We start from the raw sequence: 19,924 nt of genomic DNA, 5'->3' as shown, positions 1-19,924 counted from the left end.
AGGTAGGGACGGGCTCCACTGGAGGCCACCTTGGCAACTGAGGAACTCCCCGCCAAGAGGGACCCCCAGTAAGCCCGTCCTAAAATCCAGGGAAAAAGCTTCTGCGGCACCAAAAAACCCTGAAGCACACAGGCTGTACGTGGAGCTTGATCGGACTGGTGGTAGAGATTCTGCAGGCAGTAGAATTTATCCAATTTAAAGGCGAAGCTCCTTGGAAGGTAATTGTAGATAGGGAAAGGCAGAAGGAAGAGGAAGACAGAACAGAGCGAGGTATAGGGATGAACGCCTAGAGGGGCTTTAGTGTGTGCAGAGGCACAGGAAAGGAAAGAAATCCTGCGGCCCGAACAGAGATGACACTGGAAGCCAGAGGCGAGCAGAAGGAGAGCACTCAACCGAAGCCGGATGAGAGAGAGCGGGAGCGAGGGGAGAAGGCAAGGGAAGAAGCCAGGCAGAGAGGTACAGAGCGAGGAGGGGCGGAAGCCGAAGAAACTCCCGCAAGCAGGACCAGGACCAAAAGCGAACAGCTGGCAACACGAACAAGAGTTCCGAAGCCAAAACAGGAAGTGGGAGCGATACAACGCACTGAACGTAGGTTTCAGTGCGTTGTTATAGAAACGCTGCCTGAAGCGGCCATCTTGGAAGAAGACTAGACCGTATGTAACGGTTCTAGCCATAGATCGATCACCTAAGTCGGGAAAGGGACCATCTATGCCAGACCTTCCATGGCCAGAACATAACACAACCATTCCTCCCTCCAGACTTGCATGCCCCAGTCCTCCAGACCCCCACTCACAAGCAGATACCCCAGTCCTACATGCCCCCATTCAAACTCAAATGCCCCATCTCTCCTTCCAAACACACATTCCAGATTCAAATGCCACACCACTCCTCCCCCCTCTGGACTAACATGCCACCATCCCTCCCCCTATGCACCCACACAAGCATAGCTCCCAACCTTTTATGTCACCTAGGCGGGTGAAAACACCCGATTTTCTTTTTGGCGGGCGAGAGGCCCATTGAAGTGAATGGGCGTATGAGGGACTTGGCGGGTGATTCGTCTGCTTTGAAGGCGGGTGACACCCGCCAAAAGCGGGTGAGTTGAGAGCTATGCACAAGACGCTAACATCCGTCTTGCCATAACCACACCAAGATGCTCCATCCCTCTCTCCAGAGCCACACCCAGATGATTCACCTCTACTTCGACTCACACACATATGGCGCCATCCGCCCTGTCTCTAGACTCACACCCGAATTACCAACATGCCCCATCCCTCCCTCTAGAACCATACCATGATGCCCCATCCACCCTCCACACAGAAGGATGCCCCCAACCTGCACTCCAGACACAAACCAAGATATCCATCTCCACACAGCAAGATGCCCTATCCCACACTTCAAACCCAGACAAATGTGCCCCATTTCTCCCTCTCAGGCCCTCACCAAGCTGCCCCATCCCTCCATTCAGACTCCAAGAAGCCCCGTCCCACCCTCTAGACCCATACCTTAATGCCATCCTTCCTCCACATAGCAAGATGCCCCATCCCCACACCAGAATCGTAAATACACTCTGATCAAACATTAAATTCACGTTGAAATCTGTTCTCTAGATTATGTTTTATTAGCCTCCTTTGATCAGTTGAACGCAGCCGTCCAGTGTCCCTGCACTATTCCTTTTCTTATCTGAACATGATTTTTAATACTAATTTTAATCTCTGCCACCCAAGAGCACACAGATTCCTGCTGCTCTTTAAGCCTGGCGTCTTCCCGATGTTCGTTGTGGGTGGTCCCGTAGATTTCCGAAAAAGAAACTCGCTCAATCTGCCATTGGGATGCAGAATATCATGCAACACCGGTTCCAGCGGACAAAAATCAAGATGAGGGAGAAGATGACGTAAAAGCTACGTGCGTAGTAGGGAACGAAGCGTGCCCCAAGTCACGTGAAACGAGTAGTTAGAGGTCCATTTCTCAGATAGGAAATAGACACTGTCGGATAGGCGTGGGCTGTACAGCCTTTGCTCGTTAAGTTTACCAACCGCGTATTGGTAATGTATTGTTCCTTGGGGCAACTACAACATAAGCCCAGGTGCGTTACTTTAACAATGATTTTTTCTGTGTACGTCTGATTTCAATGGACCGCAGTGGGTGAATTCGGGCAAAGGAAAAGGGGGCTGGACCCTTTCTCAGAAGCAATATGCTAACACGTATTGATAGTGTCTCCCAACATTTACTCTGCTGTGCAACTCTGTTATTAGACGATGGGGGTATTTTTTTTAAGTATCTTCAGGTAGTGGTAGTATATATATATGCTTGCATTAGTCCTCTGCCACACAGCCCCCTAAAAAAGAGGACTTCAAAGCTTGCTTTGTTTCATCATCGGGTAGTGATACAGGACTGCATTATTCTTTAATCCCAGGCCTGAATATTTATGGTCCAGGTGACATAGACATCTCTGTAGTTTACTCCGAAACTGAGCGAATCTGTATTTGCACATGCAGGACCGTAGATATCTGTAGTGTTTCTATCATTAAATAACCCTTCTTGTATTAAATAAACATTATTTGTTTATAAACTGAAACCTATTATCGCTTATAGGTTTACACAGCATGCACAGTGGGATTATGTTTTTATAAGTTATGGCTCGGTAGTGCAGGGCGGAAGTTTATCCGTACTATCTTCCCACTTTGGGTTTTGGCTGTTCTCTATTTGTTTACCATTGCCGTTTTACTAGCCTACAATCAGCCTGTCTAAATAGACTTAAAACGAACAGAGGCGAAGTCAGTAGGTCCTACTTTTGAGTGAGTCGGTGAGCGGTTGAATATGTTTGTTTTTGTGAATAGATGAAAGTGGTAAAACGTTTCTAGGATTGAGAGGTTGAAAATATTTGGGTGATAGGATAAATGGTTGCATGAAGATGGTTCGATGGGTGACTGAGTGGAACAAAAACCTTATGAGTGGATAGATCCGTGGGAGTCTGGTTAAAAGAGTGCCGTCATATGGGTGGATGCATGTCATTGGATGGGTGGACATGTGAATGATGAGTGGATTTTTTTTGTTTTTTGCTTTGTTTTTTCTCAGTTCCTAAAGTGGGGCAGTCGGTCAGCAGCACATGGCTTGGAGTCGCCATACCACACAGCCTTAACCTCTTCATCCTTGCTCTTGAATGCTCTGATTACTTACTGGTAATCTTCATTACTCCTAGTCTTAATCTTCCTCATTGCAGTACTTACCTCATGAGACCCCTGCCTCCGACACAGGACCTTCTTTTTCTTTAAATCCCTATAACTCCTCCCCCACATCCATGTCACTCAGTTTCATATTACCAAGCCGGAGTATGGGACCTTCCCCGCAGAGGGGGTGGGGAGGGGAGGGTCGTCGGTACTGCGTCAAGGAAGAGTAGGACTAGGAGTAATGAAGATTACTGGTAAGTAATCAGAGCATTACCTCCACGTCCACTCTTCCTCGTCCCGGTACTTACCTCATGAGGTATACCAAAGCAGCAACGGGGAAAAGGTCCCAATGAGACACAGAGCCGAAAACAGTGCAGCAAAACACACACCAACAATAACTCTTAATTCACATTCCCACAGATAAAGCTCCCAACCACGAAGGAACCAACCCCCGAGTGGGAGAAACTCAACCCATAGCGGATGATGAAAAGGCCTAGACCGACCAAAGCGCAGCCGTAGAAATCTCTTGCAGAGAAAACCCTCCTTGCATCGGCCCAGGAAGCTGCCAAACCCCTGGCGGTCTGCCCCTGATCGTGCGCAGGCACACGCAGGCCAGAAGCCACATAGGCCCTGGAGATCACAACCCGGAACCACCGGAAAATGGAAACCACAGATGCGTTATGCCCAGCCCCAGCCGGACCACAAGCAATCAGAAGACTATCACATTGGTGGAAAAAACTTAGCCAAATAAACACGTCATGCTGGACAAAATGTTAGGCCAAGCCACCTCCTCAGGCATTCTCGGATCATGGAAGAAGTCAGGGAGAAGCAGATCCTGAGAGGTGTGAATACCGAGATACAACTTAAGGGAGGAACTTCGGACCACACCTCAGCACCACCGAGTCTGGCAGCACCCTCAGGAAAGGAGGGTGACATAAGAGAGCCCCAATCACCCCAAGCCTAAGGGCAGAAGCGAGGGCACTAAGAAAAGCAGATTTCAGTGTAAGATGTTTGATATCAATCTCGGAAATGGGCTCAAAAGGAGGCCCTTGAAGGAACCGTAATACAAGAGGGAGATCCCAAGGGGGAAGCCCTTTCTCAGCACAAGGACGGGAAGAAGGAAGATAAACCCAGGAGCATCTTCCCCACCAACACCTCCCCATCCAAGTGACCATCAGAGTCCCCCAAAAGGAATTTCATGGAGGCAAAGCGAAGCCTGGAAAAAAACTGCCAGGCCCCTGTCAAAACCCCTCCTGGAGGAATCGAAGGATAGCAGAGAGGCCAGAACGCAGGGGAGGGATCCCAGACTGCCCATACCAGTCTCGGAAATGGCCCCAATGTCTTCCGAACACCTTCAGAGTGGAGGGTCTAAGAGCATCCATTATGGACTCAACTACAGGATCTGAGAACCCCTGAGATATCAACCCAGACTGAGCAATAGCCACACTGCCCATTGCATCCGGTTGACTTCCAACCGCAGATCCCCTCGAAGGGGAAACAGCCACCTCAGAACCAGCCAAGGTTCCTAGGACCGAAGCTCCAACAGAGAGGGGAGCCAACTCTGGCGGGACCAGAACGGAGCTAACAACACAGTCACCCTGGACACTCTGATGCGCCAAACCACACGGGGCAGAAGAGGAATAGGCGGAAAGGCATAAAGGGAAACCCCAAGGCCACTGTACAGAGAGGGCGTCCATCCCCAACTTCAGAAGGGAACTTCTGCTAAGGCCGGGTATGTAAGCAGGTCTAGAACCGGGGACCCTAATCTGACACAGGTCACCGCAAAGACCTGGGCTGACAGGACCAGTTCCCCAGATGAGTGAAACCGGAGTCTGAGAAGATCCGCTTGAACATTGTCCACCCCTCTGACACGTGAGCCCACCAGAGACACCAGATGAGATTCCTCCCAGGTGCCTATCAGCGCTGCCAGAGCATTCAAGGAGCGGTCGGAACCCCTTTTGCAGTTGACATATGCCAAGGCCGTCGTAGTGTCCGATCGGACCAAAACTGCTGACTGTCCAGCAACTCCTCGAAGTACACCAGAGCTTGGATAATGGTACAACTCTTGCCAATTGGATGATCGCTGGCTCTCCCCAGATCTCACACACCTTGAGCTGAGAGGACCCCCAATGTAGACCCCCCCAACCCATTCTGCTGGCGTCGGTAGTAAGAGAGGCCACAGGAGGAAGGACCATGCACACCTCAGCCTGTAGACCTGAAACCCCCCGTCACCATAGCAGGGAGACTCGCAGTGCTGGGGACACTGAAAACAAAACCACGAAAGCCGAGACGTCGGGAGCCAGTGGGAGAGCGTATAAGACACCAGGGGACGTTACTGAAGACGGGCTCATGGAACTGGAAAACACGCAAGACGCCACGTGCCCCGTAAATTCAGCAACAGGCGAGCCGAGACATACTGCCTTCTGAGAACCCAGCCCAGAACAGCCAGCAAGCACCCCCCCTGCACAACACCCAGAGTACGTCCCGCAAAGCCCCCACGTTGAAGCGTTCCGTCCGGACAAGCAGTGCAGGGCCTTGAGACCCATAAGCAGGTGACACAACTCCTAGAAAGCATAGGCACCAGGAACACCCGCAAGTAGAAAACTTGACCCTGAACAGGGAGAGGAACGGGCAAGATGGTAACCCACAACAACCATTCAGAGAGAACGGATCCCATGGACAACTACTTGGACCGTGAGCTGGGTACCAAGTCCTAACCATGCAAACCTGGACAGGAGGAGACAGGAACGGCAACTGATACCCCCCCCTCCGGAAGGAGCCCATTACCCAGGAAGCCGAACCACACCGGTCCCATACACCTCTGAGAAGATAGAGACGAGGAGCCAGGGAAAACCGCCAGTCACTGCACTTGCACCAGAGGAAAATTGCAGGACGTTGAAGCAGGCCTGCGCCACAATATAACAGCATGCTTGTCAGCCCACAAAAAGATCTGACCAAAAGGAAGATACAGGACAGCCCAGAAGTCCAGCAGACCATGGCCCCCTCAGCCGACAGATGAGCCACCAGGCTGGCATCAAAAGGGAAGAGTACTGTCACAAAGCGGGGCAAAGCAATCCATCCCGGATAGCAGACATCAAATGCAACCCCCTACCTGGGGTATGCCTATACTGGACAAACCCACCAAAGTGATATCCCCCTCCATCGGCACCAGGGGCTCAGATAACCCCTCTAAGCACAGACATGTGCCACCATGTGCCATATCACTTCCCACAAGTCTGAGAGGAGGCGTGAAAGCAACACGTCGGCACTGGAGGACCTAGGCCCTAAAAGAAGAGACACTGGGAAACCCCTGCATGGCTGTTACTTCCAGAATGCATTTTCTATAATTCCATGCCGGACAAGGGAAAAGAAAATCATCTCCTTTGACCTTCCCTCACGCAGTTCAGAGGAAGAGGACAGGGCAAGGAGTATGCGTCCATAGCTAGCACAGACCCAAACACACCACTAACTCGCCACATGACTGAGAGGTGGCTTGACCCCTGTATCCAGTAGCTGGTAGCCCCATGCTCTAAATGGTTCCAATGCGTCGGTCTAGGAAGGTTGAAGGGCTGAGTCAGCACCACTGAGATTCAAACCCGTAGTGTAGACTATACTCGGCTGGTACCCTTCCGGCCGCTTGCAGACGTGTCCAAAGCTGCGCTGTTTTCACAGGCTGCATGCAAAGAATGCAGCCAACATCCAGTGCATCCTGGGCTGTGTGTGTCTGAGGAGCGGGTGGTATGTGACATGCCTGCGGCAGAACAGAGCCCCCGCACCTTCAAATACTCTCTGCCACAGTCACCCCACGACAAGAAGAAGAGAGGCCTCACAATAAAAGGGAAGGCTTAGCCCATACTGCCAAGTGCTTTCCATCATTTCCAATAAAGATGTGTACACAGAGCACGAGGAAATGGCCTGTCGAATCAAGATGGCCAAAACAGGAGGAGAGGGGAAAAACATCAAGCCCAGTCCTCCCCTCTCCTTACCTTCCCCCGGGTCGTGCGGGACCCGGGACACAATGCTCATGCTGCCGTCCGGAGCCCAGCAAAGAACCGAGCGAGGCAATCCATCTCAACTGTGACTGCAAGCCCCGCAGGGGGCACAGGAGCAGCACCGCACCTGAGGGAGCCGAGGGCCCCGCCACGCAGCCCCCCGCAGGGGGCCAGTAATCGGTGATCCCCAGTGCCACGCACCGGGAAGAAAAAGTCCAACCTGACGGAGGCAGGAAAAATTAAACTGAGTGACGTGGATGTGGGGGAGGAGTTATGGGTATTTAAAGAAATAGAAGAAGGTCCTGTGTCGGAGGCAGGGGCCTCATGAGGTAAGTACTGGGACGAGGAAGAGTGGACGTGGAGGTAATGCACCCTGCCTTCCTAATAGTAATCCTAATCCAATCTTTTAGATGAGGCCCCTCCCCTTCCTCTTTAAGGGGGAAGGACTTACCCCAAATTCTCATGTGCTTATCCTTTTCTCCCGCACAATAATAAGAGCCTGCTGGGTTCGTCTTTCCAGCATGATTTGGAGGGTGTAAGGACAAGCAGAGGGTAGTGGTTTTAAGGGTGGCAGTGACATCAGTTGAAAATGGCCCATTGAGTGGTTGAGGTGAGAGGGGCCAGTGGCACGGCAATGGGGCCCAGCCCCATTCTGTGGAGAAGAGATGGTGAGTGTTGACTGGGGAATACACTGATTTCTTTTGGTGAGGACATAATTCAGCATTGCTTGCATGTCCAACCCCCCACCCCCATTTGGCAGAGCAGAGATTGTATGACACGCACCCTCCCTCTAGGAATATTGACGTAAGGGAAGGGGTCAGAAGAGACAACAGAGTTCTGGTCTTGCAGGGGGTTTTCAGGGCCCCTGGGGAGGAGTCTTCCACCCCTTCCTTGCTGCATTCCGCAGCATGAGAGGCAGAGCATTCTTGGGAACTGTCACCCATTCAGATCTTTCTCTCTTCAGAGCGCAGTCTCTATTCGATCATGCCCCCCCTTGCTCCCTGAAAAAGAAGACAGGGGATTTTGTGGTGTGGTTGGTGGCCAGCTATCCAGAGCGAAGAGGCTCCTTCATTCTGAGTTGCTGTGCTTAGTTCTTAGACTTAGTATTGTGGTGGTAGCTGAGGCTGTGTTTGGCTATATGGTCAAGAAGAACCTGGCTGAAAGGTGGCATTTCGTAGTTACCTCCTCTGACACAGATGGCAATCCAGTGAAGAAGTTGTTAAAAGGAAACCATTCTTAAGGTGCATGAAAGAACAAGGAAGTTCATTGGGGAGGCTCTTTGAGAGGAGGAGGTAGTAAAACTAAGCAAAAGCGACCCTACGTCCTCATCCACCTTATCCTCTGTTCTCAGACAAGGAGGGGAAACCCAGGGAGAAGCCACTGGACAGAAAACCAATAGCCAAGATTTTGAAGCATGTGGCTGGGTGCATGAAATATGAGGAGGCTACCCCCCTGGTAGAGAATCATCTGGTACAGCATAAACATTTGAGATGGAAGGAAGAATGGGCCAATCTGTGATTCCAGCTATTAAGTAGACCTTTTTAAGGACTGGAAGGACCCATTGAGATTCTGTCCCACGATTCACAAATACATTTTATCCTCTTGTGGAGGAGGCCAAATTACCGAAGAATTTGGAGATTGCCTCCCTTTTCTTGAGTCTTACATGAAGGCTGTTCATGTCAGCAAAGGAGGCTGCTGTCCAGGATCCGGTGGACCACAAGGTGGGAGTTTTTCTTAAAAATACTTTTTCTGGGGTTCACTGCGATATGATTTTCAGATTCTTTTTTACAAAATGGAGGAAGTGGACAAATGGTATAGTATTATTGAAGGAATGCATCTGTAGGTACAACTATTGTCTGACCTGGTCTATGATGAGTTCAGGGGTGCTGAACCTAGTATGCCACTTACATTTATGGGACTGGAAAAACGACAATACACTAAAGATGGCATCCCTTCATCTGCCGTTCTAGGGATTGCAGCTGTTTGATGGGGAAGTAGAGGATAAAGTGGGCCCCATCCACAAACAGGATAAGCATGCAGGAAACCACAGAAGACTCCCTCCCAATTGACTGCAAAAGACCAAGCAGGAGGCATCTGCCTGCCTGCTATCAAGCTTGTGCAGAGGGAGGCAATCCTTTCTTTAAGTGGAAATGTTGATGTCCTCCTTCAGCAGGACGCAAGACATTGCCTACTAAACCGTAGTGCTCCCAACTTTGCCTACTTCTCAAGTAGGGGCAAGACGTCTGCTGTTTTCCTATGACTGGAAAGCAAGAACCTTTGACCCTTGGGTGCTGGACATTTTGTGCTAAAGGTACAGCTTGGAGTGTGCTGGTCCACCTGTGGAAAAGGGACAGTGTGTCAACAACATTACCATAAATCAGGAGGCCCTTCCGGATGAGCTTTAGGCTATGATTCCTTTATGAGGGTCCTTCTGATTAACTTGGCCAAGGGAGCTACTGCATAGTCTTCTTGATACCAGATACATCCAGGGCATTTTGAAAAGTCCTCAACCTGAAGGGAATTAATTGGTTCATTCGGAAAACCAACTTCAAGATGGAGACCTTACAAAGTATTATTCCCCTAGTGGCTTGGGGTTATTCTTTGGGACCATTGGCCCTCCTCGATGCTTACCTTCGTGTCTCAATCAACCCCTCCTCTTCACAAAACCTGAGGTCTGTGGTGGGTCAGGATCACTGTGTATTACCGTTCCTCAAGAGTGTTTGCCAAGCCCCTAGCCCCCGTGGTAAGTGTTCGCCGCAAAAAGGGGATCCTCTTGTACCCTTACCTGGTCTATTGGTTATTACAGGGCTCGTTCTTTCAGGTGATGAAGAGGACATGCAAGATGTTTGGTTTCCTGGTCAATATGCAGAAATCAAGTCCTTTTTGGTGCAATGTTCCTAATGGATGCCAGCGGGGTATATTTCCCAGAGGAACGGCAGTGAGGCTCAGGACAGCCGAATGTCTCTTATGTCGAACCCCTGACCTCACCAAGCTCTGGCTCTTGTTTCGTTTAGAGTGCAAGGTCAGTGGCCTCCACAGTCTTTGAAACCCCTGGCAGTGTCTTCAGTGCAGGCTCTCACTTGCACAAGCGGGTGATCCCCAGCTCTCATGACTTCAGAACTCTGGCTCCCTTACCAAGGCCATTGGCAGGACAGTTGCAGTGGTGAGTGAACTCGGGGAACATGTTGAGATCATCTCCCCGTCTTCTCCTATGGCGGTGGTAATTGTTAGGCAAAGTTTGTATGCAGTACCCTCTAGAAACACTGCAAACAACTCCTAGCACAGGTACAGGAAACCCAACTTTGGTATAAGCTTGTACTACGACCGATGGTCTGGAGGGTTGCCCCGAGCAATGCCAGTGGTTAAGATTCAGTCTAAACCTTCCAGCCATCACCTCTTTGTTTTTGCTTTGTCACCCCGAGTGGGACGGGTATGCCCAGACGTGGGTCCCGTGCCTGCTGGGCCTAGAGACCCAAGCTACTCCTCACTGATGAGCCCCAACAAGGGTGAAACATGTTTGGGGATGCTTGTGGTCTCGTGCAGAAGGGATGTGACCTAGCAGTTCGGGCTGGACTTCCCCTTTTGGGGTGGGGCCAAGCCTGATTTGCATATGGTCTTTCCCCTTCTGTAATGGCTTGGCAGGCGAAGAACGATGGTCTGGAGGGTTGCCCCGAGCAATGCCAGTGGTTAAGATTCAGTCTAAACCTTCCAGCCATCACCTCTTTGTTTTTGCTTTGTCACCCCGAGTGGGACGGGTATGCCCAGACGTGGGTCCCGTGCCTGCTGGGCCTAGAGACCCAAGCTACTCCTCACTGATGAGCCCCAACAAGGGTGAAACATGTTTGGGGATGCTTGTGGTCTCGTGCAGAAGGGATGTGACCTAGCAGTTCGGGCTGGACTTCCCCTTTTGGGGTGGGGCCAAGCCTGATTTGCATATGGTCTTTCCCCTTCTGTAATGGCTTGGCAGGCGAAGAACGATGGTCTGGAGGGTTGCCCCGAGCAATGCCAGTGGTTAAGATTCAGTCTAAACCTTCCAGCCATCACCTCTTTGTTTTTGCTTTGTCACCCCGAGTGGGACGGGTATGCCCAGACGTGGGTCCCGTGCCTGCTGGGCCTAGAGACCCAAGCTACTCCTCACTGATGAGCCCCAACAAGGGTGAAACATGTTTGGGGATGCTTGTGGTCTCGTGCAGAAGGGATGTGACCTAGCAGTTCGGGCTGGACTTCCCCTTTTGGGGTGGGGCCAAGCCTGATTTGCATATGGTCTTTCCCCTTCTGTAATGGCTTGGCAGGCGAAGAACGATGGTCTGGAGGGTTGCCCCGAGCAATGCCAGTGGTTAAGATTCAGTCTAAACCTTCCAGCCATCACCTCTTTGTTTTTGCTTTGTCACCCCGAGTGGGACGGGTATGCCCAGACGTGGGTCCCGTGCCTGCTGGGCCTAGAGACCCAAGCTACTCCTCACTGATGAGCCCCAACAAGGGTGAAACATGTTTGGGGATGCTTGTGGTCTCGTGCAGAAGGGATGTGACCTAGCAGTTCGGGCTGGACTTCCCCTTTTGGGGTGGGGCCAAGCCTGATTTGCATATGGTCTTTCCCCTTCTGTAATGGCTTGGCAGGCGAAGAACGATGGTCTGGAGGGTTGCCCCGAGCAATGCCAGTGGTTAAGATTCAGTCTAAACCTTCCAGCCATCACCTCTTTGTTTTTGCTTTGTCACCCCGAGTGGGACGGGTATGCCCAGACGTGGGTCCCGTGCCTGCTGGGCCTAGAGACCCAAGCTACTCCTCACTGATGAGCCCCAACAAGGGTGAAACATGTTTGGGGATGCTTGTGGTCTCGTGCAGAAGGGATGTGACCTAGCAGTTCGGGCTGGACTTCCCCTTTTGGGGTGGGGCCAAGCCTGATTTGCATATGGTCTTTCCCCTTCTGTAATGGCTTGGCAGGCGAAGAACGATGGTCTGGAGGGTTGCCCCAAGCAATGCCAGTGGTTAAGATTCAGTCTAAACCTTCCAGCCATCACCTCTTTGTTTTTGCTACACCGTTTTGGTAGCGTGTTGAGCAGCCAGCCTTATCTCAAGAGGGGTCAATGTGAGCTGTAGTGGAGTTACACAGAGATTCACTGTTGAAAGTATTCAAATAAACTATTACACTCAAGGTTTCTTGCATAAACAATTATTAATTTATCAGTCAGTCAGCCTTCTTCAGAGGGGAGCAATATAATAGTAACACACACATACACTTCAATACTGTACACTCTTAGTTTCTAAATCAGTGAAGACCCTTTTGGGATGGCCCACAGACACAACCTACACCCACAGGTGACTTCAATAACTAGGGTGCTGGGGAAATTCATATCTTAGTGTAGGCATTTAGAATACTCTTAGAAATTGGCAAAAGGTTATTAGAACAACAAGAGACCACAAATATTCTTAAACAGGCAAATAATTTTGGATCCCCCTAGAAGAGTCATTCAGTTCAATAGGCTAAGCCAAAGTCAATCGGCAAAAGTCTTGTATGGGATGAAGCACTTCTGGTAGGTAAATGGAAAAGTCTTTGCACAAGTTCTTAGGAGCCTTTGATGAAAAGAAGAACCAAATGTAGGGCCACACACTGATTAGACTTGTGAGTAGTAGAAGATGCAAGCAACTCTACAGCAAGAGGTAAGTTCTCTCAGACTTTTTACAGTACCTTAGAAATGAAGAAAAGATGCAGCAGATGACTTCTCTTCCTGTGCAGCGCTGCTGATCTCACTGTTCCTGGGCCTCAGTTGTGGGGACAAGAGGGAGGATGTCGGGGGACTCCTGCAATGCACTGGGCGGTCAAAACTTGCAACCGGCAAACTTCACTTTCAGTGGCTGTTCAGTGTTTCAGCTCATCGCATCTACTGCAAATAGCAACACTGTGGTTCCTTGCTTTCGAGATGGGCTTTCCTTGCTTCTGGGGTCCTGCACTCTGTTGAGGGGGCTCAGGCTCGGTCAGTCCCGCTTCTTGGGAGTCCGGAGGATCTTCCTGAAGCTCTAGGCCAGCTTAAAAGCAACGCACACAATCTGGTGTTCCTGTCCCTGGCTGTATGGTTTCCAGCAGAAACTCTGTGGAAATTCAACCAGCTCTGAGATGGATGTCCAGGTGGCGCACTTTGGAGTTGATTGGTCCCACCAACTCAAGGGAGAAGTCGTCCTTGCAGGGGCTTCTCTGTCGATGCGAACTTGGCATTTCGGCACTGCAGCAGGGCTTCACCGGGCAAACCAATGGTCCAGGAGTTGCAGCAGGCGTCCTCTTCAAGTTCTTCTCCGGTTCCTTCGTCCAGTGCCTTCCAAGCCAAAAGACTCGTCTTTTTATTCAGTTCTCTCCCATTAATTCCAGCCTAGCTGTCAGTCACCCAGCAGGGTGGCTGTCCTTGCTGGACAGTCAGCCGGCCAATCACTACAGAGTGCATTTGGGTCTCCTAGAGACTAAGCACAATGAGTTTCGGGCACCTCCCTCACTTCCTGCCTACCCCAGACACCCTGGAGCCAGAGGCAAAATGAACAAAAGAGACCAAACCTGGTTTGGCACGCAGAGTAAATCTCAAGAAGAACCTTTCCATAAAGAAATGGTGAAAAAAGAAGACCGGTGGCTGTTTTGACAAAAATGGCACCCTTGGGTGCTTTACTGCAGCTGCGAACGCAGCCCGCGGTAAATACACACCATGGTAGTTAAAACGATACCACTGCCACCAGCCATTCAGTGAGAAAAGGGTAACATAAAAATGTTACACGAGAAGCTAGACAAAGGGGATACTAGGTAACCACTCCAGCACCCTATTGTAAGATAGTGTGTGCTGGGTCTAGAAAGTTACAGTGGTAAGTAAAGTCAATTTCACGTTACTATTTTGGGAAACAGTTTATCCCAGAGAAGGTATTTAAACCTTTGGGAAATCTGAAAGACTTACCTCTGTCACTGCACTGAAGGTGTTGTGTTTCACAATGTAAAAGATGATGCCCATGGAGTATGTCAGACTCCACAACCAAAAGAAACACAGTGTTCAAAATCACCTTAAAATACATGAGAGAGTGGGAAAAAGGGTCTCACTCTCTCCAGGTTAAAGAAAAATCAAGTCCACCAAATCCAGTAAAGTTGCTGGTGGTCTCTAAGGTGCAGGGAATTGGCACATTTCTGAGAATTCTCCCTAACAGTAATTACAACAGATTTCTGCGCAAGGTGGCTCATTTGTTCCACCCAGGGTCTTTCAACTTGGGCAGAGTCGACAATGTTACCAAATTGCAGAGAGTCAGAGGCAATTCGGTGAGCTCTGCTGAAATTCACCCCAGAGATTCATGGGAGTTTGATTCTTGTCTGGATGGACAACACCTCAGCCCTGTTATGTCAATTGCAGGGAACTAAATCCAGGCTTGAGAGAATAGTTGGAGAACTGGGTCTTTGAGCCGAGGCTAATCTCCTCCCCGTTTGGGCAGTCCATATCCGCATGGACAGGGGGGGCTCCAGGGCAGGCATATTAAGCCGGCCATCCCAGCTTCCTTGGAATGGTGTTTGACGAAAACAGTCTTCAGGTTGATTATTCGCAGGTTGGGATGGCCCAAGATAGACAGGTTTACATCTCCTGGAATGCCCCTCATTCCCTCTTTTGTTCTCGGTTCAGGTAAGAAGAAGCATGGGGAACAGATATCTTTTTGATTTTCTGGCTCAGACTTTATTTAGTGTATGACTTTCTTGGATTCCCCTCTGATCTAGAACTATTCAAAAGATCAGGAGAGGTGGCCTGCATGATCCTGGTGGCTTTGGGTTGACCCAAGCAAGCCTTGCTTCCAGATCTGGTCCAGCTGGTGGTTCTCCTCCTGTTGGTCTTACTTATGTCCTTTGCCCCATTTCAGGGTCCACAGGATTTTCTGCTTACTAGCATTTGGGGTTGCGGGAGAGGGGCTGAGCTGTTGGGGCTTCCACGAGAGGGTTTCCTACTCTTTAAAAGAGTTCTAGAAAGCCTGGCACTCTTAAATCCTATTCTCGAAATTTGCACTCCTTTGTTTCATGTTGTCAGAAGCAGTAGACCTTGCCCCGGAATATGGAATGCAGGACCTTTTCTGTTTCGTCAGCATGGATTCGACATGGGTCTCATTACACTCTGAAGCGCAGTGGTCAGCTGTTTGGTCCTTTAGAGAGCTCAGGATCTAAAGAAGCAGATCCTATTTTGGCCTGCCTTTCAAAATGTTTTCCTCTTGCTTGTCCTAGGGTGAGGTCTGTATCCCACGCCGGGGACCTCCTGTCTGTCCTATAGGCTGTTCTCTGTCCTACTTTTGGACGATTGACTTCTCCCCTTCAAAAATGCCTCCCTCGTGGCCATTTCTACAGCTATGCCGATTAGGGAAAGGGGAGCCCTGCTCTTGCTCTTCTCCCTGCCTTTTTAGTCGTCTCTCTGATGGGCCTATTTTTGGTATGCCACACCCCCATCGTTTGACCTAAGGTTGTTTTCTCATTTCACCTGTCGCAGTAGATCATCCACCTGCGTAAGGGTGCTTCTGGGGCTAAAGCCTCTGAGCTTCTGCACTTGGAAATGAGCAACGTTACCTGGGTTGAGGTTAGGGAGCGCATCCATCCTTTGCAAGGATACCACTCTGGCCTTGTTCTTTTGTTTGTTCAGCATTATCGGCTCCTTTGGGTCATTAGGATCAGGATTTTGGTCACTCAGCTGTGTGAACGGTGCCGTGCTGTGAAGTTGTTTGACTAGTAAACTTCACTGCGTAGCTGCATGAGTTTTTGGGTACTTCCAAACTAAGGACTGCGAAGAGGGACAAGGGGGGTAATGCATGGATTACTTACCAATAATTTTCATAGCTCCTAGTTCTCTTCCTTGTCCCATTACCTATAATCACTCCCCTCCCGGCAGCCGGGTCGCTTTCTGGTGGCGTTAGTAGCTACCAGGAGTATTTGGACGAAGTCCTTCGCACTTGTAGAGGAAGGGGACGGACTTTATCTAAAAGATTGGATTGGAATTAGGATTAATCTTGGGAAGGCGGGTACCTTAAATAGTAAGGACTGGGATGAGTGTGAGAAGGATTAAAAGTGTTAAAAATTACCAGTAAGTAATCCAGGCATTATTCCTATGGGAGGCACATTTATTATACTGAAGATGCCACTTCCTAGGAAGTGCCCTTATGCCCCGAGATCCTATGAAGGAAAGTTGGTTATCGTGGCCGCAGTGCGCTGAGAGGCCGCAGAGAATGTACAGTGAATGCAGAAATCGAAATGGTGAGAAAAAAGGTTATCAATGATGTTTATAGGCAATTAAGACATTTTGTTGTAAGTACACTGACGCCTACCCAGTGAAAAACAGTTCTGCTGTGCCCAGTTGACTTTACCTTGTCCCACAGTGCTGCGCCCAGTTGACTTTTGTTGTTATCTGCTGACGGTACTTTTTTTGCTTATGGTTTGTGCCTGAACTAAGTAAGCTTTTGTGGCAACCAGGGAGTGCAGTATTAAATGGAACGGTGGTATTGAATGATCATTGAAGGGCCATTTGTCAAAAGTCTCAAGTGATTTGGGGGACTTGTTTTCTTACAGGACCTATCTAGGCTTGAATTACAGAATACTTGGCTGAAGACAAGCCTATTTGTGGCTTATAAATCTGTCCGTGTCACTTCTTAAGGATTGTGAGCTTGATGGTCTTTCTGATATTATTTAATATGTGCAACCTACATAGACTTCATCCCTGGAGGGAGCGTGTGACCATTTCATGGGCTTGCATTCTGCACCGCGATACACCTCCAAAGCACTGAGATCTTGACTGACTCTATGATATTATTAGCAGTTAGATGTATATAGGCATACAGAGACTTGCATAGTTTGGAACTACTGAATGGGCCAATGGCAAGATGTCTATTTCATCATCTTGAAACCTTTGGCATGTTTCACTAAGCGCTTTAACCCCTCCATCTTTATACTTATGTTTCTTTTAAATTATTTTTTGTTTTTATATTTTTTTGTTGAAATGACTTTTTTTTTTCATTTCAGTTTTTGTATTGATGACACCAATCTCTTATTAGCTTTTAACATTAGTTCATTCTTTTTATGTGCTTATTTATTCTAACCAAATGGCCAAACCTAAAGTAAATGCACGACTTTTCAAAGCTCAGGCTACAAAGAGGTCTATTATGGTTATATCTGTCCAAGGGATCAAAATAAGGATTTGACGAACAGGAGCTAAAAGCAGCTTCTGGAATGTGTCCTCACAGAATGAGCAGGAGCTATCTCTGGAGAAGGAAAAGCTAGTACCTAGGTGCTTCACATCTAACTTCCACTTGAGAGGAAAACCATACCTTTTATACCGATTACGCCATATGTGTCTTCTTAATGGATCAAAATACTCCTCCATGAATATTCCCACACATTCAGAGTTAATGTCATATACCCATGTATGTATGGCACTAAATGTCCCAGGAGTCATAAGTAGCTTATGGTAGCCCAGGGGTCAATCAGGCTATTAACTGGGGGTTAAAGAGCTCCAAGCAATTTCAACCCCTCCTCCGAAACAGGAGGACAGTGTTTTGACCTGTGGGATTGAATCAGTTACTGTATGATCTAGGAGGAATCCAGGGTGCCTGTGGTTATTCAGATGCCGCACATCAGATGCCACACAATTTGCTCCAAATATTTCAGTCCAAGCCAAATGGGGAACGTGTACAATCTTGAATTCTGTTGGAAAGGGGTTAAACGAAATAAACAATGCTGTTTTAAATTGTTCCCAGGCCTGTACTTCAGGTAATATCGGAAAAAGGTAATTTACCCCAATCTGACCTCTCTAGGGATGCAAACCAAGAAGATGTCAGTCATTTTCTAATTGCATTTGAACCATGCTCTGAAACAGTTTGTTGATTTAGGACATCTATAACTTCCTGAGAAGTCCAGGGGTCAGTTGGGAAAATGAAGATTCCCCCAATATCTTATATCAGACGGTAATACATTTGCCCAATAAATGTCAGCCTAGTGTGAGGCTTATTGGAGCAAGATGTTGGTGAAGTGGAAATGAGATCCTTCCGTACAAAACGCATAGTTATACCACCAACTGGACGTGGGGTGGAGGGGAGTTTGTTCATATCTACCGTAGTGTCTGGTGGTCTAGGTATGCTAGATAATGTATCCCTTGCTCTGGCTGAAAGTCTTTCTAGCATAGTAAGAGAGGTGAGGGTGATGACAGGTAAGTGGTAGAGGTAGCACAAAAAGAATGGAGGGACTAAAGTACCATCCAAAAAGCAAGTTCTGGACATGAGCTGTACAGAATGCATTTCCATAGAACACGAAATTGAGCTACTCAAGAAGATGGCTCAAGGATTCAGTTAGGTAACTGTTAGAAGTTAAAACAGAGCTCAAGAGAATAACAGATGCACATCTCAAGACTGAAAGAGCTCCAAGAGTTCTAGGCGAGGAAATCTCCCTTAAAATTAGTTCTGATAACATTGTGGCATGAATACTTGGAAAAACCATCAGAGACCATATAAGCCAGGGTTCTGCAACCTTTGGCACTTGAGGGATCAGGGGAGTTGTAGTCCAAAACATCTGGCGAGCTACAGGTTGCAGATCTCGGATATAACTCTTTAACTATGGACAGTATAACTCTGATACAGAGTCAGCAGCAGATTTCAATGAAGACTGAAGTGATACATTAAAGATGGGAGATTTTGCAATTGGCAAACCTATAGCTGAAAAACCCTCATCAGTTGAAGAGAGTTCAATAAGTAATCCTGGGCCATTTAATAAGTTCCCAAGAAGCAAATCGGGCAAACTGTGGGGAGGAACACAGATCCAAGAGGAGCTGAAAGACCAATTAATGAACACTTACACTGTAAAAATGGAGTTTATATAGATCTAAATGACTAATGTACCCAAACTGAGAAGGGTGATTTACCCCATCTAAATAAATGTATCCTCCGTTTGCGACATGTTAATGGAGGCGTTCAGTTCTATGGGAGAATGTATTAAACAATACACCTCAGTGTTCCTGCAGATATGCTCTGCAACATTTTGTATAGCACTAGTGGGCCAATATTTTGTAGACAACACACTCCTGTTTTGTGTATAGAGCACCTTCACCTAATGGACACTCATTTAAACTCCAAGCTTCTCCTCCCATCATTGGCCCATGCCATGCAAGTGACAGTAGAGATTATCCGTTCTCAGCAGACTATCACAGAAAGTCACAAATAGTAGTTTGCTCATCACAAGAAGCAGCAAATATTAATCAGACATCTGGTCAATGCCTTGGTTTCAGAAGCTTGCACACATATGTCTGCTCTTGATGAGCTAGACTGACGTACTGCCTGCTCCAACAGCAGAATTTTTCCTGATGAGTCTGGATGAGCTGGGGCCAAGTCCCTGATAAATTATTCTTGCTTGGAACTTCACTAGACTTTTAAAACATTTATTTGATGTGGTCTCGAGCTGCTGATTTAGAGACAATAATATCTGCTTTCAGGAACCTTGGGCAATAAATGAGATTTATATTGAGAAGTTCGTTAATCATTCTGTGCTAGCAATAAAGTGTTAAAGAGGGAACCCCAGTGGTTGATTGTTAAACTACATACTGTGAGAAACCTGAGGGTATTCTCACTTCTATTCCCCAGGAATTTCTTCTCAGGTGGCCAGGAGATGGCCATCACTGTTGGATCCAAAATCTGGGGGGGCACAAGTTGGGAGGATCACCTGGGTGGAGGGTCCTTGGGGATTGGGACTGAGGTATCCTTAGGCGACACGCAGTATATCTAAGGGACAATAGGCG

General features: G+C 48.4%; 1 protein-coding gene across 2 annotated transcripts in view; it reads left to right on the top strand.

Moving 5' to 3' along the window:
* Positions 1-1,942: 1,942 nt before the first annotated feature.
* Positions 1,943-19,924, top strand: part of INO80C (INO80 complex subunit C) — a 475,763-nt gene continuing 457,781 nt past the window's right edge. For both annotated transcript variants that reach the window (XR_011278543.1, XM_069620549.1), the window contains exon 1: positions 1,943-2,083. The gene's annotated coding sequence lies outside the window, so the exon portion shown is untranslated. The remainder of the gene's footprint in view (positions 2,084-19,924) is intronic.

The sequence above is a fragment of the Ambystoma mexicanum genome, chromosome 5q (assembly GCF_040938575.1).
Source record: "Ambystoma mexicanum isolate Mex_15411 chromosome 5q, UKY_AmexF1_1, whole genome shotgun sequence".
Classification (NCBI taxonomy): Eukaryota; Metazoa; Chordata; class Amphibia; order Caudata; family Ambystomatidae; genus Ambystoma; species Ambystoma mexicanum.
Note: the sequence above shows the minus strand (reverse complement) of the source record. Positions and strands in the feature narration are given on the sequence as shown.